This window comes from Tachysurus fulvidraco, chromosome 5 (assembly GCF_022655615.1).
Source record: "Tachysurus fulvidraco isolate hzauxx_2018 chromosome 5, HZAU_PFXX_2.0, whole genome shotgun sequence".
Taxonomy (NCBI): Eukaryota; Metazoa; Chordata; class Actinopteri; order Siluriformes; family Bagridae; genus Tachysurus; species Tachysurus fulvidraco.
The window spans coordinates 12,408,198-12,429,956 of NC_062522.1; the positions used below are offsets into that span (position 1 = coordinate 12,408,198).

A 21,759-nucleotide genomic window follows, 5' to 3' on the forward strand; every position below is an offset into this window, starting at 1 on the left:
TATTGTTAAAATTTCCCTAAAATGTCAAAAACTTTATTAAACCTCGTATGTTTCGTATGCATTATGTATGTAGTTGTAGTGTTTCCAGTAGCAGACAGGAGTAGCTCAGAGTGTCCTGGTCTTCAAAAGCATCGAGATGGATTGAAAAAGCAAATCCGACGTAAATAAATAAAAAAGTGTGTAGACGAGGATTTTCTTAATAAAACGAACAAAACCTTTTCAGTTGATCAGTTTTTGCTGCCGAATACGAGATGAATCATTTGAAACCTGACTGCAGTAAAAATGAAGTCATCATTATGTCAATTCTTAAAAGTCCATTTTTCTAAGACATATTGTAAATAAACTTTTCCAAACTTATACTTTTGAGTTCAAGTGGCAAAAACAGACTGTCACCCTGTTAAAACATTGATGATTCCTAAAGGCACAGGTTTGGTAAGTCACGGCGCAAGTGCTGGATAGACAGATGGAGCATATGAGGCTGATTTGTCGTGCTCATCCACGCAGATAAAAGACTTTTAAAAATCGAAAGCCTCCAATCTGTGAAGGTCCCATCCTGTAAACCCTGACCCTGGATCTGTTTCCAGCAGCTGCTCGACACAGCTTAGGGAACTTACACATCATCACAGACACTGCACGGTATGGCATGTTAAAAGCACAAGAGATTATTACAGATTATAAAATGTTTACAGGACACCCAGAGGGTAAACATTTCATTGTGCCATTTGTTAATATTAATAAAAGAGCTTCAGAGATGTTTCTAAATGCTTAAGGATTAATACTGGAAGTGTGAGACCGAGCTGCATCACATCGAAACTCGACTGCATCAGGTTCTGTTCAACACTGATATGCAAAGTGTTAACTGATGAGCAAGAAAGACCAGGAATCCCTGTTTTAAAAGCGACTTAATAAGATGATCTAGGTGGTTTTGTAATGAACATGCAAATCATGTTGATTTCACAGTTGTCAACACGGCTGTAGAGTCATTAATATTTCACCTCTTTTGTCTGCCTTTAACTAACAAGGCAGTCCAAAAGCAATTAAGCTGTCGAAAGCCTGTGTAGTGGATAAAAAAATAAATAAAAAAACAGTAGATGCCATTGAACCTGTTCTCTGTATTGTTCATTCCAGTTTTCTTAATCCGCATGCCTTTCGCCGATGGGCAAAACAAGGCAAAGCTTTCACTCCAAACTGAACGATGATATAATCACACACGAGTTTAAGGAAACAGTCCTAAAGCTCCATCACGGATAAAGAGGCTGGACTTGTTGGGTGGGTTTCGTTATCGTAACCGACATCAACGGCAACACATCAGCTGCTCTCGCTTTTCATTTTTGACAGATTGATATCTCTTAAAAACCTAATGGTGGATATTTGCCTACTGAATTGATTCATCCGGTAGTCTGTCCTGGATCACAGATAACAGGTACACACAGGTTTATGACGGTATCTGACAAAGCGAGGCTCTGTGACTAGATGCCTGCAGTTGGGAATGCAATGACACACACACACACACACATCTCTGATAAGGTAGAAAATAGGCTAAAAACAGTCAATTGTTTATCAGGTGTGATTAATTTGTGCCATTTATCAGCTTTTTATTTATCAGGCAGAAGACGACGCAGGGTCAGTGGAGGTCACTGATCATCCCCAAGGCACACACATCCCACATCCACAAAGATAATTAGGATAATAGGCAAGACTAAAAAAAACTGACACTAATCAAATGACAAGGCCATGGCTGATTTGTTTTCCAAATGAGCAGGCTGTTTGAGGACACTCGAGCTGTTTGATAGGCATTACAAACGCGATTAAAACAATGCAGTGCTAATGGAGGAAAAGATCTCTATCCGCTCTCCATCAGAGATGGCGCGACGGAAGCGCTCGCTGTTCAAATTGAGATGAAAACACACCATAGCTGTTTAGCATATCACCTGCCGAGCACCTCTATGCCACTTTTGAAACAAAGACGAGATGAAACTTGGTGTTTTTGCAGGGTGTGACCCCCGAAAACAGGCCTGAAGCATTCGCCTGTCTGTCTGCCACTAGACTTGTACTCGTCGACCTTGTTAACAGGATGTGTTTACAAAAAACTGTGAAAACTTTGAGATTTTACACGGCTCGTCACGATGTTTTATCCACCGTTGCTTTGAGACTCGTCTCTCTGATGCAGGAGACACGATGTAAAACCGTACGTCTAAAAAGAGAAGCGTAATAGTTAGTGACAGCGCCACACTGACGAGAGGCCAAATCAAATGGAATTGAATGACTTGCATCAAGTGAGATATTTGATCCACAAGGGCGCCAACGGTTTGGGGTTGTTTCTCCAGAGCCGTTCTAAAGCTCTGCTAAGCTTGCGTGTTAATAATTGACAGCATTCGGTCTTTCATGCCTTCACACATCAGCTGTTTTGTTTGCCAAACCATAAGGAGATCCTGTGCCTGTAAACACACTACACATGGGAGACTAAACACGTGGGAAAAAGCCAATAAACATGCTCATGACCCCCTTTCATGGCAAGTGATAGTGTTGCATAAAAGCTTAACTTTAGAGGTTGTTTGCAGTAAAAAGAATTGATCAGAATTCTATAGATTATCCATGTATATGATAGATGGCTATTTTATTGCAAAATCTCAACACAAAACAACTCAGCAAGCTTTTCATTTGCAATTCAGCAGAACTCAGCTTATGGTCAGGGTTTGTTACGAGCATGAAAAAAAAGCCTTTGTGAGCACAGATACGTCGAGGATGGAAAAACAGAGACAGATAAATTCCCTGATTGCTGTACATAATTTTAGTCGATACAGATGTTCAAATATCTTCCTATGAAAACAAATCAGACAAAAACATAGCGGTGAAGCTAATCATGAGTAATCCCACACGGACTGCGTAGTACCTGTCCACTAAAATCTACGCTGGATTCTCAATACTGTCACATTGAATGTCGCCGGAACACGCTGAAAAGACGCTCTTGCTCTCACTGCCAGGAGCAAACAGCCAAACCTTTTTGTTATCCATTATATTTGTCTATTAAATGCCATTGTAACTGCATTAGCAATGACCCCTGTGACATACAGCAGGAGTGACACTGAACCGCTAAGATTCCACAGGAATAAATAAAATCCGGCAACAAACGAGAAAATCATGAAGCACATCGCAGCAATTTTTATAAAAAAAAAAAAAAACACATTAATAGGCATAAGTGTGGAATTTTCCTTCACAGCTTTACATACAGTAAATGTCATTAAGAGTCAGCTATAATTACTCTTACATCACGCTACAAAAAAAACATACGCTTTTACATCATGTCTCCAGCATCGGAGAGACGAGTGGTTCGAATCCTGTGCATAAAATATACACATACTGTTCAATTTGTAGACAATGAACATACTGTTAAAGAGAACTGAATAGAATTAAATATTAAAACATCTATGTTTATTAGATCGTACTAATCTTGCTAGGAGTTCAGTTCTGATGTCTTGTAGAGGTGATGTTTTGCTATTAAAATAAATGATTTATAACTGCATGAGCCTGACTCATCTTTTTCTGATGAAGAGCTGAAGAGGTTTTATATCATCATATTTCTTAAACAATACAACTGGAAATGCTTCCTTAGCAGCCTCTTTCCCATGCTTGGCATGTCTGTTGTTGTTTGTACTTTTTTTTTTAAGCACAGAACCCAGCATGAAATCAAAAGAACCCTTTTAGAAATCAGGCCTCATTATGGTGGAGAAAAAGCATAAAATGTGTAATTAAAACATTCAGCTGGATATCCAGGACCTGGGGGCTGTAAAAAAAATAAATGCATCATAAAATGCCACAACCTGTCATTGGCCTCAATCAGGCTCCTGCTGTTTTTTCACTCAGTTAGTAGATTCAGTACATGTGCACACACACACACACACACACACACACACACACACACACACACACCTTGCTGTTTAAATTGCTCGTCAACAGATACAGTACTGTGCAAAAGTGGCACTCCGATTTGTCTGTAAATCAAATTTTGTCTTAAATGTTTATTTATGACTCCTGTATGATTGTATGATTTTCATCCTTTAAAAAAAGAAAAACTTTATATTTTATAGATCAATAACATACAGTATTACATAGAAAGGCACCGTTCAAAATATATATATTATTGCAGTTTTTCTGTGCCAAAACAGGAGTGAGTGTTAGAGTCAATGGTTCTATGGCAGGTTCTCCAAGTCACTCGTACAATTTGTTAATAAATCTCAATAAAGTGTAACTAAAACAAATATATAATATGCTATACTATTATATATATATATACTGTGTGTATACACACACACACACACACACACACACACACACACACACACACACATATAGTATACTGTATATTTAATATGCACCTATCTTTCTTAATTAGCATTATACAATGGATTTCTATTTTCATTAGCAATATATGTAAAGTGTATGTTGGCTGGATTCCTGCTAAAGTACATTGTGCTGCCTGTGCAACAAAAATAAAGAATGTTTCACAGCATTCTTTAGTCATGCCTACGACATTTGCACAATGCTCTATACATGTCAGATGTTTAGCCCATGATAAAGATGGTAAAGATCTAGTGACATAGTGACTGAAACTATTTTTAAGTTATTTATCAGAACCTGTCATTATTTGAGTACTGAAAACAAGCCAAGACTTTACAATACACAATAATAATAATTATTTATTATTATTATTATTATTATTATTATTATTATTATTATTATTATTATTATTATTATTAACAATCAACCTTGTGTAGGAAATCGGTTCAATTTCAAACTAAAGAAGAAATCATATTTAAAGTGTTTCTTATCTTATGCCTTTAACTTGAAAATCTTATCTCAGGAGGAAACGGAACGCTTATCTGTAAGGAGGACTGTATGAGCTAGCGATGAAAGAAAAAAAGAGAGAGAGAGGCTGATTTCTTTGGATTATTTTTTGATATCTTTCTGTATTATTTTCTGAAATTAGTATCAATATTAAAGGTCAAAGTAATAGCGGGCGAAGTTCCCTGTGCATCGCTCTTCAAGACGTCAATCACGGTAAGCCTTGCATTTTGATTTTAATAGTTGACACCAACTGACACTCAGACATTTGAAGAGAAGGCTGTGCCACTGCTTTAGAGAGAGACTATGAGAGTCAAGAAGAATGAATAAGAGAGTAACTATAAAGTTTAAAGCGATTGCAAAAGGGCACATCAACATATGCTTATGCACATCACTTCTAATGGAGCGTAACCTCAGTCTAACCCTAGACGCCCAAACAAACCGAGTATGACCGTGATTAGAAATCTGTTTGGCAGCTTGACTTGGATGTGATATAAAAAGTTAATGATAGTTACAACCAAGTGCTTCTTTATGAGTTCATTCATAAGCCTGAAGAGACTAGAAGAGCCAGTTCTACTTGTGTTCGTTTTCTGTCCAACACACAGACTGGTCATGAGTCTTACATTTGACAATAACCTAAAAAATACCAATGCAGTTTATAATAATTCTGTACAAATATACTGATTATATACAGAAAATGGAAACATAGGTTGTATACATAGTAGTGTCTCCAGATCGCATGACAGTTTTGTGTAGATTAGTAACAGTCTTTAGCAATAGTCAAGATAACCCAACCGCTTTATACCAGTTCCATAAAAAAATCTGTTTCTTTAAATCTTCAGCCTTCAAGATTCAAGATTCTTCGAGACTGTATACACCTGACCCACACACCCATATGTGCGTTTTGTTCCAATTCTCATTTAGTCCTCCTTTGCTTTTATGAGAACTTCCACTCTTCTGAGAAGTCTTTCCACTAGATTTTGGAGCATGGCAGTGGGAATTTGTGCTCAATCAGCCACAAGAGCTTTAGTGAGATTAACTGAGACCTTTTCTGCAAAGGTTTTCCTTTTTCTGTGTTCCAGATCATCCCAAAAGGTGTTGAGTTGGGTTGAGGTCAAATCTTTGTTCCACCAGAGACCTTCTATACCAACCTTTTCAAATTATGTATTCACAAGCTTGTTTTGTGCACAGTACCATTTTCAGGCTGGAACCGGTTTGGAGCCCTTAGTTCCAGTGAAGGGATATATTATATTATATTATATTATATTATATTATATTATATTATATTATATTATATACACATATACATATACACACACATACATTTATATATATATATATATATATATATATATATATATATATATATATATATATATATATATATATAATTTTGTATGTATTACTATTCAATTCAGTTTACTTATATAGCGTTTATCGTCTCAAAGCAGCTTTACATAAACATAGAAACAGAATAATAATTTCAAAGTTTAAAATTTATTTACAATATATCTCTAAAATTGATCCCTATTGAGCAAGTGATTGTGTCAGGGAAAAACTCCCTGAGAAGAAACCTTGAGAGGAACCAGGCTCAGAATGGAACCCATCCTCATTTTGCTTATAATGGTCAGTAAATAATGTAAATGTAAATAATGTCATTTCTACAACAATGTCCTTGCATATGGATGACGGTCAATTGTCCACCAACTTTCAGCTATACAGTGTATATAAAGCTATTATTATTACGCACAACAAGAATATTATTCAACCTGTACACACTGCTACTTACAAGTGGTTCATAAAAGACCTTGGACCAAGAATAATAACAGCCCAGTGCTTAGGTTATAGAAAGAAACCAACTGAATAACACTGTTGTCCTTGCCAATGATGCTCAAGATGATGTTCAAAAAATTGTGATTATGTAATAATGGACAGGCATACATGTGATACTTGTGTATCAGTGTGTACTGAAATCCTGATGGTTGTTCAATACTCTTATGTGTATATGAAGAATTCACTCATTTAAAACTGCCCGGCAAACAGCTGACAAGCTGTCAAAAAGCATGTGTTTACAATGACCTAAGAATGTCTGCAAACAAATATTAAGCAATACTGTTAACATAAAATTAAATATATATATTTTTTTTACCCATCATTTTAAGACTAGTCCCTGGATATCTGATAAAGAACAATCACTCAGAAAAATCAGTCAATAACATTCAGCCTGGCATTTAGACTGTGACATGGCCAGAGACCTTCCATCTCAATAAACTGAAGTGTTGTTTTCTGTTCCCGTCGAGCAGCAGCAGTGGGGCGTCTGGTAAACAGCTTGGTGGTTAATATCCGCTGAGAAAGCTGCCAGAGTGCATCATTACTCTAATCTAAACAGCTTCATTACACGCAGCCACATTATCCTGCTATCAGTTTGTTTATGCCAGGCCAAGACAGTTTGCTCCTAAAATAGTCTTGCTGGACTAGGGGTTGATACTAAATCCAGAAATGAACACCATGAGAGGACTCATTGCAATATTTCTGTCCTCAGGTCTCATTGAGTAAACAATATACAGCTCTAAAAATGTAACTAAAAGTTGGATAACTTTTGACAAATAGATTGGCACAGAGTTCAGTGATTCTTTGAAATGAGAACGCTGTGTTTTGAAATTTGGTGTCGAGTATTGTATTACTCTTTCTACAGCAAGGTTACCAGTGTAGAATCCCAGTAAAGTGTTTGGCTTGAATCCAGATGATCCCAAATTCATCCATGACCAGGAGCCCTAGAGTCTAAAACCGGCCCTGTGGAAGAGGGATGGCCCTGTCAATCAGAGTGACACTACACCTTTATGGGCATCTGTAATCTCATTTATGCAGAAGAAGGCAGTTTGTCCTTTCCTTTAAGTGTATGAATCTGCCCTGTGATGTAGCATATGTAACAGATCCCCCGTGATTTGTGGTTGTGTGATAGTGTAGTTCTAGCTTGAAGGAGGAAACTGGAAATGTATCTACTGAGGTACTACCATGTCACACTCGACCTTTTCCGAGTTGCTCTCCCACTGGCATGCCTGGTACACACAGCCTGCCAAAAGAATGTCAACTGGGGTGTGGTGGGGAAATGGTTGTCCATCATTACACACACAAATGAAAAAAAATATATCATACTGTGCACATCATACTATAAAAGCAAATCATAGATCTGATTTCTTTCCATAGGAGGAGGCCCATTAGAAGCCCCCTATGAGAAAGCGTAAAGATAAACTATGTGTGCATGACACACAGGGTGTTTTGTCTTATGCGATAGTTTTACCAAACGAATGTTAGCTTGCTTGAAGTCCTCTTGCTTACAGTGAGCTGTGGCTAGTTACCCTGTACTGTATGACAAACAGGAAAGCACAAAGCCTCTCCATCACCCACAGTCCTGCATCTTGGTCAGCCACACATAGTAACTAGCTGCTTTGTGGCCCCGGGCTAATGCAGCAGGAGATCTCAGAGATGCAGTGGTCTCAAGAAACAGTCCACAGTCCCACAGTGCAGACATGTCCTGGCATTAGTTATTCACTGTCTCACTGCCTTGCAAAGGCAAGGACAGCACTCTCTAGCCAGGCAAGCAAAGGGCTTATGGCACATGTAGACAGACCTAAGGAACCAGCAGCTGCCTGAAGCTGGGGAGGATACCAGGCCACTTCCTGACTTTGAATCAAGTAAAATCCGGTGATGGAGAAAAGTTTTGAATGGACTTAGTCATTTATCCCTCTTGTCCATGTCCCAAAGGCTACTGTATATGGCTGCTTGCAGCTGGAATTGAGTAGTCTCTTTGGCAGCTATGTAGATTGTTAGCAATGTTTAAGAGCAAAAGAACTCACCCTTTTTCCACTTTACTCAGCAAACAAAAAATTGTTAGGATAAAGAGAAAAAGAGAAAAAATAAAAAATTAAAGTGCACACTCCTAAACTAATTCTATGTTGATGCAGCTTTTATTTTTGGGGTCTATCAAAATGGCACATCTCGACAATCATTTTCCTCTCTTTCTTGCAAAAACATTTTAGATCCCTCTAATTGCACCTTCCTAGCAGCCCCAGTTCTGCATTAAGAAAAGCATGATGCTGCCACCACCATGCTTCACTATGGGCATTTTGTTCTTTTGCAATTGTTTTTTTTTCTTTCTTTTTTTTTTTGCCACCAAAGATTCTGTTTGAAATGATTGGTCTCATCATTAAAGTCTATAATACATTTTTCCACATGGCTTGGGGTGATTTTATTGAGCTTGAATTTATGTTTTTCTTGGTTTCTGCCATTCCTGCCATTTTAAATCAAGGTTTTAGACATTTTACATCCATTGTCTATATCTGCACCTACTTGTTGACAGAAATCTACTTGGACTTCCGTCACCATGCTAGGGTTTGTTATGACTTCAGAAGTCTTTAACTTTTATAGAGTCTGTACCGTAATTGCAATGTAACATTTTAAATAGCATCAGTCCTCTTAAGAATTAATCTTGATTAATATCCATTTATTATCCATTTATATCCTTTTAAAGCTTGTTTAAAGTACTACAGCTCAATTAAACTTTTGATGCCGATCCATTGTTTTCATTGGTTACAGCTGATTATGTATGGTAAACTACATACAACATGCCGGTTTATGATGTGGAATTTTCAAATATCTTTAATTGTTGATTTGTCAGATTTATTGTATTTTTGGTGCAGCCCTAATAAGCATGTACAAAATATGTTCTTGAGATCTCACCTCTCAGTACCAAAAGGAATGACATGCTTTTACACTAAACTATTAAGAAGGAAATCTGGATCCTCAGAAGTCTGAACATGATGACATGTTAATCCAAGATACTGATAATGATGTAACCTGGTAGATGGTGCATAGCCTTTCTGCCCATCAGTCAAACAGCACCTCATCTGCTTTTAATATTATCTACTCGATTAAGATCACCTGCAGAAAAGCCTAATGGAGGAGGATGTGGGCCTATCAGCCTCAACAATTCATACATTCTCTTTATTTTAATATACAAAAGTTCCATTAGATAAAGATTTAAAGGAGTGGGTGAACTTTCAAACTCTGTAACCGAGCTCGGTATAAATGCATCACTAATCCTGCGCTGGAGGCAGCGGTGGATGAATATGAAATTTTTGATCCTCGCTCTGCTAATGGAGGCAGGTTTAATGTTAATGAAGTGAGCAACCCCGTGGTGACAAAAGCCATAATAAATTAATTATGCTGACTTGTTGCGACAACATTCCCTGGGAGGGTGCAGAGAGAACTTCAATGATCCTTTTTCCTTTTTTCTCTTTTTACTATCTTGTTTTCCTCCTGTGGAGTTTCAGCACCATTGGTCTTACAGGGTGAAGGCTCTCGCTCAGCTCCCTGAAGCATGTGGTCTCTAAGTGAGTTGTGCTTAAGGCCAAATTAATGCTTAAATGAATACCGGCTCAATCAGTAACTGATGTGTTTTGACCACTTGCAACGTGGCAGCTTTTGCTACGAGTCCACACCTGCGGAATTCTCTACAGGTAGTCAGTCTATTTGCATATGAAACATATATTGTTCCCATCATTCATCACATACCAACTGTCCTTCATCCTCCAGTGATCTGTTCTTAAAAATATCCTAAACGTATCAGATGTACGGTATATGCAGATGAAAGTGTCAAACAGAAGATTTGCTTACTGCTTACTAGTAAGGCTTTTTGGCTACTTGTCAGAAGTTTGTGAGATCAAATCCCCAGCCTTGCCAAGTTGCCTGTGTTGGGCCATGCAAAAAGGCCCTTAACCAGCATCTGCTCAGATCACTTTACACCCCTGTCAAATGAGTAAATATAAATGTGCTCTTAAAGCCGGAATTTCAGAAGCTGTAACTTGCGTAGTCATTTGGCTACAACACCCTACACAGTTCTGACTGTGGCTATAGTCGGTACACCTTTTTCCAAACTGAGGACAAAAAAAATCTGCCTATTTTAAAAAGGAAAGCAATCAGCAAGCAGAATTACAGAATGCAACTAAAACCATACTACCAAAAAATGGCCATATAAAAATATTCCTACAACAAAAACAGACTGCGTGCACTTAGCACTGACCAGGTCAGCAGAGAAAAAACAACAGCTGCTGAGCAGAAAGCCATTACCAGAGCAGGAAGGATAAAAGCCTAAAACAGCCATCAGTGAAATCCCAACAACCTGCAGAAATGAGTGTAGGAACAATTTACCACTCACCAAAAATATATCAATGAGCGGAAAAGAAAAAAGAAAAAAGAAAAAAGAAAAAAGAAAAAAAACAGGCTGCAATATTCCAATCCAATATCTGGAATCTGGAACAGTCACATAATCCCAGTAGCAGGATATCCAAAGGAATACGTTTATTCATATTAAGTGTCTTACTGATTCAAAACAGACGTTTCGTCTGGTTTGGTCAAACTTGTGAACTAAAAAAAAGTGTTATTGTCCCAAACTGCTTAAATATACTTCACATCACCCTTTTGTCTATTTTGCAGTTTTCCTCTTTAAGGAATAGGTGTCCACGAATCACACATTTCACTCTAAACAGTAGGTTTATATCATAATGGTCCCTCAGTGCTCTGTGAGTACAGCTCGAGTGTTAACAAGCTATAAAACACAAAACTACATACTACCCATTAACTGTTAAACAAAATGAACACAGCTGGATACCACAGATGTGCATTTTATTGTCAGGTTTGTACTGTTTTTCACTTGAATTTGGTTGTTTAAACACAATACACCTGGCTATCTGATCTGATTTGTGTTCTGTAAGGTGATGGCATAGGACATGAGTCTAAAATCTTTATACAATTGCAATTTATAAAAATTATAATATACTATTACTAATATATCGGCTCAGATACGCCACGTTTCTCAGTCTTTCCTATTCTGGTGTATTTAAGTGATGAATAAAACATTTCAAGATATGCTGTAATAGGAAAATGATCAACAACAAGGTGGTGTGATGCAGTCTGATGCGAAAGAGCTGTAATCCTAGTGAAGTTCTTTACTTTCTTATTGCAGAATGTCTCAAAGTGTTTTTATTATGCTTATATATTTGTATTGTTCTTAGAATTTTTCCACAATTTTGTCAACGTTAACAAAGTAGTTATTTTATTACAATTTATTATTGATTAGAAAACATCACTCCATTTAGAGTCTCATTTAGCGGTCAGTGGTGACTCAGTGATTAAGGATCAGAAGGTCGAGGGTTCAAGCTCCAGCACTGCCAAACTGCCAGCGTTGGGCCCTTGAGCAAGGCTCTTAAACCTCTTTGACCCAGTTGTGCTGTATCACAACTGACCCTCTACTTTGGGCCCAACATCCAAACAAACTGAGATATTCTAGGAAAACAATTTCACTGTGCTGTAATTTATGTGAAAAATAAAGCCTTAATCCTATGGAACAAGATTCTTATATCACTTTCATCATAGTGGCACTATCTTCCCTTTACTTCCTCTTGCCACGTTATTAAGAAGTCAAAAAGATTTCTTGCGTCACGAACAGCTTTACGAGACTTAAAGTAATGCTCTGACAATGAAGATTTATTCCAGTCTGCTCAGAAAACCACTATTTTTCATTTCAACATTCATTTATATGGAACATTTGCTACACAGGTCGACATGACGACATGAACGTTTGCCTTTCAGACAAAACTTCTGTCAAAGCCGCAGTTACAAAAAAAATATTATCACCTTCTGAGCAATCAGTGTATTGCTGAGGTAGAATACTAATAAAAGCATGCACACTGCAGCTTTAATACAACAGGCTTTGGATTCCAGGAAAATGAAACATTTTGCCTTCACCACCGTAACCGTTTCAGAGCATGCTGTTTGTATCAATGCATAAAAAGTGAAATAGGAGAAAATGTTTTGAAATCGGTTTCCCTTGTAATATAGGTGAAGGCCAAAGGCATTTGAATCACAGCTCAGTGCAAATAAGATAAAGCAAACAGCTTACATTTAGATCTTTCATTATGTACCAGACAGCACATTCAGCTTGGCATTAGGTTTTGCTGCTCAGTCATTAGATGAATGATATTTTTGTAAGATACAATCTAGTTCTCTCCTGTGCAACCTAGGAACTATCAACTTTGTCGTAACGGATTAACGTACCAAGGATATCTGCGCTAACGATCAGGGCGTTCGGGTTTAGGTTATGGTTCAGGTAAAAATCTTATTTTCAAATACAGAAAAAATCAATTTATATCCAGGTGTCTGAATTTGAACAAGAGCTCAGCTGCATGTGAAAGTAAGAGGAAAGTGCTAGAGATATGGAAGAGGTGCTGCTTTCAAGTTCAGCCAGATTTCTTGAACTGAATCGGTATCTGGAGACTCCTCACACCTCCTGGAGCGGCAGGGATTTAATGTGAAGTAGCTAATCTAATGTGCTTCTCCCAGACCCAGAATGGCCCCTAAAAGCTTGTGTTTTTTGCACGTGTTTCTTTTATTTTTTTTTTACTTGAATGAGCCGACGAGCGAAGGAACACAGCCAAAAACACAATAACTTCTCCCTCAATCCACTTAAAAACAGGCACTCTGTGAATTGGCTCAAAAGCCGTTAAATGCGCTGAGGTTTCCGGCGGACGCTCGTCTTTTTTCGTCGTCGTTTGTTTCTGTTTTATTTATATATTTGATTTTTTTTTTGGATGGGCATGACAAGGGAAACAAGACAGGGGGAAAAAAAGACCGAAGGAATGACAGAAATGCTGAGTCAACAAAGAGAATGAACAGAAATACTGTTTATGTCATGTCAACTCTTGTATCTTCTAAACTACTGTCAAAATCCATCAGCGTAATCCAGAGCCTATTTAAACCTGGGGTGTGTGTAATGACAAAGCAGAAGCCACACAAAACACCTTCATCACAGCATTAAAATGGACGAGTAGTGAGAATAATACAAAGCAGAACAAGCCTGCTGTGTAAAACCGACTGCTTTAGACATAGCAAACAGCCCAATTTTACCTAAATCATTTGGAAAACAGTCATATTTTTAAGTGATTGATTAGTCTATATATATTCCTTTAGTCTCTCTGAAGAATCAGCTATTAAGGTATTGGGGTAATTGTTGTTATGGTAACTCCTGCGTCATCGCCTCATGTTGAGTTAAATGACCCTGCAGCCTCGCTAGTAATGGCTGCTGTGAGCATTCACCATTTGGCTTTTCACTGAATGCCATGCCGGAATAAAGCAGAAATAATGCAGGAGGGAACAACATGTACTTCATGCGTCACATCTGCTGAAAAACAGCTTGTTGGACTGAAATGGTCAAAAATGAAATTCAAATCTAGATAATTGCAAAGTAAAAGTGCATGCTGACCCCAGCTCAACACACCCCCACCCCGCACCGCGCGCACACACACACACACAGACACATGCACATACAGTGTGTGTGTGTGTGGTGCTGATCTATAGTACACTGAGCAGAGCTAAAACTACATGGAAGAGATTTGCTTAGTAGAAAATGTGTGTATTTGCAGTGTTTGATTAGTGAACAATGAATCATTAACTGGCTAAACATGAGATATTTGTTCAGTTCAATTGATGTATTAAACAAAGCTTTCCAATAAGCTCAAAAACTAGCATATAAAGTATTTAATTCTTTGCAATTTCTGATTTATATGCTAGTTTTGACCTTCTGCCTTTAATTGACACCCAGATGCAGTTACTAACGCTTTCACTGGAGACCTTTCCTAGCATTATGTACTGTACGTCTTCCACATGGACACCATAAAGACCCTAACAACAGTTTATGCCCAAGACTCCTTGCATCAGTATATAATGTCACCTGGAAACTGCAAATCAAGAGAACTGCTGCTGTAATCATAAACACTGTGCCTGTGCTCATCTAAAGCACATTCACCATCTGCTCATACTGAACACTCTTTAAGCAGACTGTTTAACTGTACCTTATACAGCTGTACAAGTGTAATGATTTATAATCCATCTAGAGAAGGAGGAATTTGGGTTCCCTTCTGATCCCTTCCCTATTGCAAGGTACAATGAAACTATAACTAAATACAAGTACAACCAGTGTACTGGGCTGCGTCATATGAACAACATGAAGGAAGATAATTGCAGCTATTATAAAGTACCAATCTGCTTTCTGCCATTGTTATGAGATTAGTGATGATGCTGTTGAGGAGAACGTGTGTTAACTTGAGGTAACAGAAATTTGTCTGTACTGTATGTGCTTGAAGTTAGAGTAAGTGACAGATCTGCTTTGTTAATCCCATTCCAGACAAAAGAAATTTTCCATCCATCCATCATCAATCCATGCACTTATCAATCTATCATCAATCCATCAATCACCTATCCATCCAACAACAATCCATCCAACCAACCTCTCTCCATAGCCACTCCTCTCATCCCCTCCATGGGGAAACCCTGGCACTCTCCATTTGGCCCTTTGTCAGCCCCAGAGTCTTCTTCTACCTGGACAAGCCCAGAACACATCCCCAGAAATGTGTCCAGGAGGCATCCTAACCAGAAGCTAAACCACTTCAACTGACTTCCTTCTATGCCAAAAAGCTGTGACTCCAGAAGTAATGTACCAATCCTGTGATATTTTCAGACTACGCAAAAATTTAAACAGATAACTAGGAATCATTTTAACCCTTGTGACCATAGCAGGGATGAAGCTTTTCCTAAAGATGAGTGAATAACAACCATAAATGTGCCATATGTGTTCCCTGTACACTCTCTACACCTTTATTTATTCATGCACTACGTCTTTTTACTGTTGGGTTTCACGGGACGCGCATCTCATAGTCATACTGTACATGGAAATAATACAGTCACTGACACCATTTTGTATAAAAATAATAAAAACACATGTTATTAATGCTAAGTGATTACCTGCAATGATCTGGCATACTTATTGAGAGATTTTAACCAATGTGGCGGCTCACCTGATTTTAGCAATTAGCCACTGTGATTTACGCAAATGAAATAACCCTGTAAGTCTAATTTGCTTGAAAACTGAAAGAGGAACAAACATAATTATAATTTTAGTCATCAACATGCAGCACGGTCCCACTGGCCTATAAAACTGACAGGTGCAAATAGAAAAATGTCACAAGGCAAGTACAGAGCTAACACCTAAGACGAACATGAGATTCTTATTAAGGTGAAGAATAAATGCTATTCTGCATCTGTATGTGTCAGCTCCATCTCCATCTCTTTTTCTCTTTCTCTCTCTCTCTCTCTCTCTCTCTCTCTCTCTCTCACACACACACAATCTACTCATCATGTCACTGTCTGTGAACCCAGTCGTTAAGGTGCTAATGACTGGAAGGTTTTAATCCCAATACCTACCAAGAAGTAGAGCACTTCAAGTACCTGGATGGTGACTTACTCAACCATTAAAAAATGTTGGACATATCATGCACTCACTGCTCACAGCTTGTAGCGGAAGGTGGCCTGCGGCTCTAGTTTTACTCACTCACACTCACTCATTTTCTACCGCTTATCCGAACTACCTCGGGTCACGGGGAGCCTGTGCCTATCTCAGGCGTCATCGGGCATAGGCAGGATACACCCTGGACGGAGTGCCAACCCATCACAGGGCACACACACTCTCATTCACTCACGCAATCACACACTACGGACAATTTTCCAGAGATGCCAATCAACCTACCATGCATGTCTTTGGACCGAGGGAGGAGACCAGAGTACCCGAAGGAAACTCCCGAGGCACGGGGAGAACGTGCAAACTCCACACACACAAGGCAGAGGCAGGAATCAAACCCCGACCCTGGAGGTGCTGAAGCCACCGTGCCCCCCCTGACTCTAGTTTTAACGTTAGTTAAATAAAAAACAAGATTAACAATGACGTGTCTCGTATATGTATTTATTTATTTGATATTTTACATGTTCACCATATTCTTTGCGTTTGGTGTGTTTGACATCATGTGCTGTCGACTGGGAAACGGTTTATGCTTCCAGTTAGTAAAAAAAAAAAAAAAAAAAATTGTGTTTCATTTGAGACAATATGGCTCTTCTAAAACCCATACACAAGATGTAAAGAGTGCAAAGTGTAAGTGCATAATAGGTCATTTGGGACTCAACTTTTGACTCTTGCTTAGACTCTGTACACACTTAACAGGCAAATATAAAAAAAATAGACTTTATTTGAGAAGAAAAAAAAAAAAAAGATATATATATAAGAACTCATTCCTGGCAGATTTGAGGATGTTTGTAAAACATCAGACATGATTTTGATTAGCAGGTATGATTGTTTCCGTGTGGGAGGAATAAATAAATAAATAAATAAATAAATAAATAAATAAATAAATAAATAAATAAATGTGATGAGACGATCACACCTGGGAAGATCAACGTTCTCAAGAAACCTGTTCAATGCTGCACAATCAGCAAGTAACAGCTCCCATTCCCACTTGGACTCCAAGCCATCTGTACCTCTACAGTGTGTGTGTGTGTGTGTGTGTGTGTGTGTGTGTGTGTGTGTGTGTGTGTGTGTGTGTGTGTGTGTAAGAGCGCACCTGTGCTCAAGCAAAACCTGTCTCTACTCAGAAAGTCCTTGCTTAACCACTAAGTCTGATAGAAAGCAGGGAAACCAGGGTGGAGTTTGATGAACATGTTCAGTGTGGAGGGTTGTGAGGAACTTCTCTCAGTGGGGTGATCATTTGTGTGGATTGTGTTTTGAGAACACACGCTTGAGCTGAACCGCACAGCTCTGGCTCCTCTCCAGAGGCCATCATTATGTGGATTTGTTCTGCTTGCACTTATAGTCTCGCAGATCAATCGGCAAAATAAATAAATAAATAAAAAACCTCACCAGTGTGCATTAAAGCCTGTTACTGCAGTCGCAGTTTTGGGGAAGGATTTGAGAGAAGCGTTGTTTTCAGGGCTGGATCGTCTCCTGAAATCCCCGTCGCCACCACCCCCACCACCTCCCACTTTCCCTCGAGCCCACTCTGCTAATCAATTAGGATGAGAGACACATTTCACGCTACCAGTGCATTACAAACATTAATGTATCTGCTGTAATAAAAGTGCCTTTAGGTATATTTTCTTTTTTTTTCTTCTTCTATTTTTTTTATAAGATAACGATACGCTCTCAAACAGGTTTTTAATGCAAATGTTTTAGATTTTGTTAAATGTCTAGCGACTCTCTTGAACTTTACTTTGCATGTCTCTTGACCACTATTAAATATATTATATTTTACATTCAATCATCTCATCACATCAAGCACATATTTATAACACAAACAGTGAGAAGGGGAAAAAGAACAAATGTGTGTGTAACAACACAGGATTTAAAGTTCTTTATACACCAAAATATCCAAGTGTGTGTGTGTGTGTGTGTGTGTGTGTGTTGCTCGGTAAGGAGGGTAAAAGTTTGCAAACTTTCTGATGAACTTTGCTAATGGCTTTATTTGTATTTCTGCTTTATTAATATTAGACCATATCATAAAGGAAAGAGCCAGGTGTCAAAGGTCATGTTAAAAGCAGTAAACTGACATAAGGCATCATTTCTATTTCCCACATCAGAAGTGTTAATAAGGAGAGATCGAGCATGCATATGGCACGGCTTTCCAAATCTGGGCCGCAATCTGTACCGACACGGACGTCGTCTTGAAACTTACACATGCTTTAAAATGTCACTTACGGTTTGAAGAGAAGAAAAAAACTAACGGAAAGTAAAACCGGATGCGGATCTCTTTAGCGTTCACCTTCATCGGTTTGTTCGGTTCTAACATTTATTTGCCACTGAGAGACCAAAGACGTGAAAGGGAGTGAGAGAATTTAGGCGATTTAAGGCACAATGGCTAATGTTTTCATCTTCAGACAGAGAAGCATGTGATGAATGTGTTATTTGCTCTACGAGGTGAATTCAGTTACTCACGTGTACTAGGGAGTTAAATGAAAAGGTAGCAATCAAATAGGCATTCTATGGACACTTTAACTCTGGACTTGCACAGCACAGTGCCACTTTATACACTATTTAAACACCATAATGCACCTGAACACTTTAAGGACAATCTTCATATACCATACACATCTATGTATATGCATACTATGCATATGTATATACATTATTTCTTCATCTATATTTTCATATTTTTATATAGTTTTCTTATATAGTTTATACTTTTATATATCTTTTTTTCATTCTTATACCGGACAGTTGCATAAAGCATTTCACTGCATATCGTACCCTGTATGTATGTGTATGTGACAAATAAAATTTGATTTGCTTTGCTTTTGATTTGATATTTATTTTGCTACTTCTCTCCCAGATGGTGATCGATATTTTATTCTACCAAAGAACTCTATAAGAAATATCTAGACATCGCCGTTATATAGCATGAGGCACAGAGAAGCCCAGAGAAAGCAGTACGTCTCTACGTCTCTGTAAGACGCAGCGTCCCCTTCGTACATTTTCCTGTCTCTGTCATTTTTATCCTATCTCACGCTAGAAATGTGCAGTCCACTTAGTATACGGAGAGTGATCCATAGAAAGTGCCCTCTGCCGAAGACAAAACTCAATCATCTGATGAATAGGGGAAAAAAAACGGAAAAGCTCATTAAGGAAAGACGAGAGACTCGAGCAGAAAGAATGTGTGAGAGGAGAGAAGAGGATAGATGGCGAAGACGAATAAGATAGGAGAAGAAAGTAGAGGAGGACAAAGAGGAGAGGAGCTGAGGATTATGCGTGGATACAAAAGCGAAAAGGAAAAGGCAGAAAAGCAGGATGAGGTATAGAGGAGAGGAAAGAGGTCAAAGAAGAGATGGCTGGTGAGACTTACAGGACTTTTCTTTGATGGACAGCGATGAGTCACAGGCAACTAACTGCGGAGGGAAAGAAAGAGAAAAAGAGAGAGAGAGATTCCTTTTAGTGCAGGACTTAACATCTTAACATCAGGACAAGACATCCACGACAAACTCCAGGAACACACCCAGCTTTTGTCCTTTATATACTTTTTCAAAATGATCTCACACAATGACTCTGTGAAGGTATGCCGAACTTCAGTCTCTGACTCAAAACCCCAGTAGAGGATTGTGGGATATAAAACTCTAATAATAAAACTAATAATGACAGCAATAACAAGAGGGGGAAAAAACACACACACGTACACACATACACACTCACAAACACACACGCACACTATCACACACACACTCACACGTACACACAACTTGCTAAGGGAGCTGTTCTCCTGGTTTATTTCAGGAGAAGTGTGTATCCTGTTTGGATGCACAGGTAAGAGTGGGACGGGGTGTGTGGTGTTTGCTCTCTACGGGCCCACACATGCATTCCCAGCTCACAGAGCGACTCCTTTGTTCTCAGATAAATCGACACTGTCAGGTTTCCCACGTTATCAAGAGACCACGGGGGGATAAAAAGGAGTGGGAGCGGCACTGCTACACGCGATCACACGTTTCATTTGACTGTTACGGTTTCTGCGCCCTCCCCCTGTCCCTTTTTTTTTTTTTGGTAACTTTACTTTCTATCTGCAGAGTCTGCACAAGCTTTCATTTCAAAGCTCTGATTGAGGGCAATGACACAACAGAGATCTCTTTGTGTGCAACCTGATATCCAAATGTGGAGCGTCATGTCCATGTCGTCTGGAAACTGAGAAGTGCGAGAGAGATGTATAGCACGCTGATAAGCCACTCGTTCAGATGTGTAATTACGATTGTTCTGCCAGCATACAATGTGTTAAAATAGCAGCACTTTAGTGAATGTGGTTTGTCTATAGAACAATTAAAATCGCATGAATGTTGCTTTATATACACTGCAATACACAAAGCACCATCACTGACCATTTACTGTTTAGGTATTGATCCATTGGGGCAAGTCGTGGCCTAATGGTTCGAGAGTCTGACTCGTAATCCTAAGGTTGTGGGTTCGAGTCTCGGGCCGGCCACGACTGAGGTGCCCTTGAGCAAGACACCGAACCCCCCAACTGCTCCCCAGGCGCCACAGCATAAATGGCTGCACACTGCTCTGGGTGTGTGTTCACGGTGTGTGTGTGTGTTCACTGCTGTGTGTGTGCACTTTGGATGGGTTGAATGCAGAGAACGAATTCTGTCACTTCATTCTGAGCACTGGAGATCTTCATCAGTGAACATTCAAAGACTTCAGCAGTAAGGAGTTAGTATGAAGAGAGTGAACAGAAGAGTGAAGAGACGTTACATACGGCCCATACTCAGAATTCGTTCTCTGCATTTAACCCATCCAAAGTGCACACACAGAGCAGCGAACACACAAACAGAGCAGTGGGCAGCCATTTATGCTGCGGTGCCCGAGGAGCAGTTGGGGGTTCGGTGTCTTGCCCAAGGGCACCTCAGTCTTAGTATTGCTGGTCCGAGACTCGAACCCACAACCTTAGGGTTAGGAGTCAAACTCTCTAACCATTAGGCCACCACTTCCCCACCCTTTTTTCTTTTTTTTTAATAAGTCTGTAATGTACTCTGACCTATCAGTTCCTCAGGAGCTCTTGGGTGCACAATTCAACTCGACTATAAACTGTTGTAGAAATGACATCGTTTACATTTACATTATTTACTGTCCAGTGTCACCCAGATGACAATGGGTTCCCTTCTGAGCCTGGTTCCTCTCTAGGTTTCTTCCCTATATAATCTCAGAGAATGTTTTTTTCCTTGCCACCTCACCGCAGGCTTGCTCATCATGGACAGATGTTAGAGATATAAAGTAAATGAATATTAATGGCACTCGCAGTTCAACATCTATATAATATCAGCTCAGTTCTGAACCATAGCAGCAGATGCACACCAGTCAGTAATGGCATAGAAGGTTTTACTGCTAAAATGGGCAACATGTAAAGGCAGATCAACTCATCACAATGGCATTAGTATAAGGTGAAATGGATAGCGTGATATGATCTAGTACATACAATGGAGACAAAGGTTTAGGAAAGTTCAACT

At 38.9% G+C, this 21,759-nt stretch overlaps 1 protein-coding gene across 8 annotated transcripts in view; it reads right to left on the bottom strand.

The window, feature by feature from the left end:
• The window catches only part of LOC113642945 (LIM domain containing preferred translocation partner in lipoma), a 194,911-nt gene that overhangs the window by 133,108 nt on the left and 40,044 nt on the right, over positions 1-21,759 (bottom strand). For 5 of the 8 annotated variants that reach the window (XM_047813124.1, XM_027146778.2, XM_027146780.2 and 2 more), the window contains one exon: positions 19,617-19,659. The exons of 2 other annotated variants lie outside the window; for them this stretch is intronic. The gene's annotated coding sequence lies outside the window, so the exon portion shown is untranslated. Of the gene's footprint in view, positions 1-17,641; positions 17,737-19,616; positions 19,660-21,759 lie in introns of those variants that run through there. One more of the 8 variants, XM_047813125.1, reaches the window with a different exon arrangement.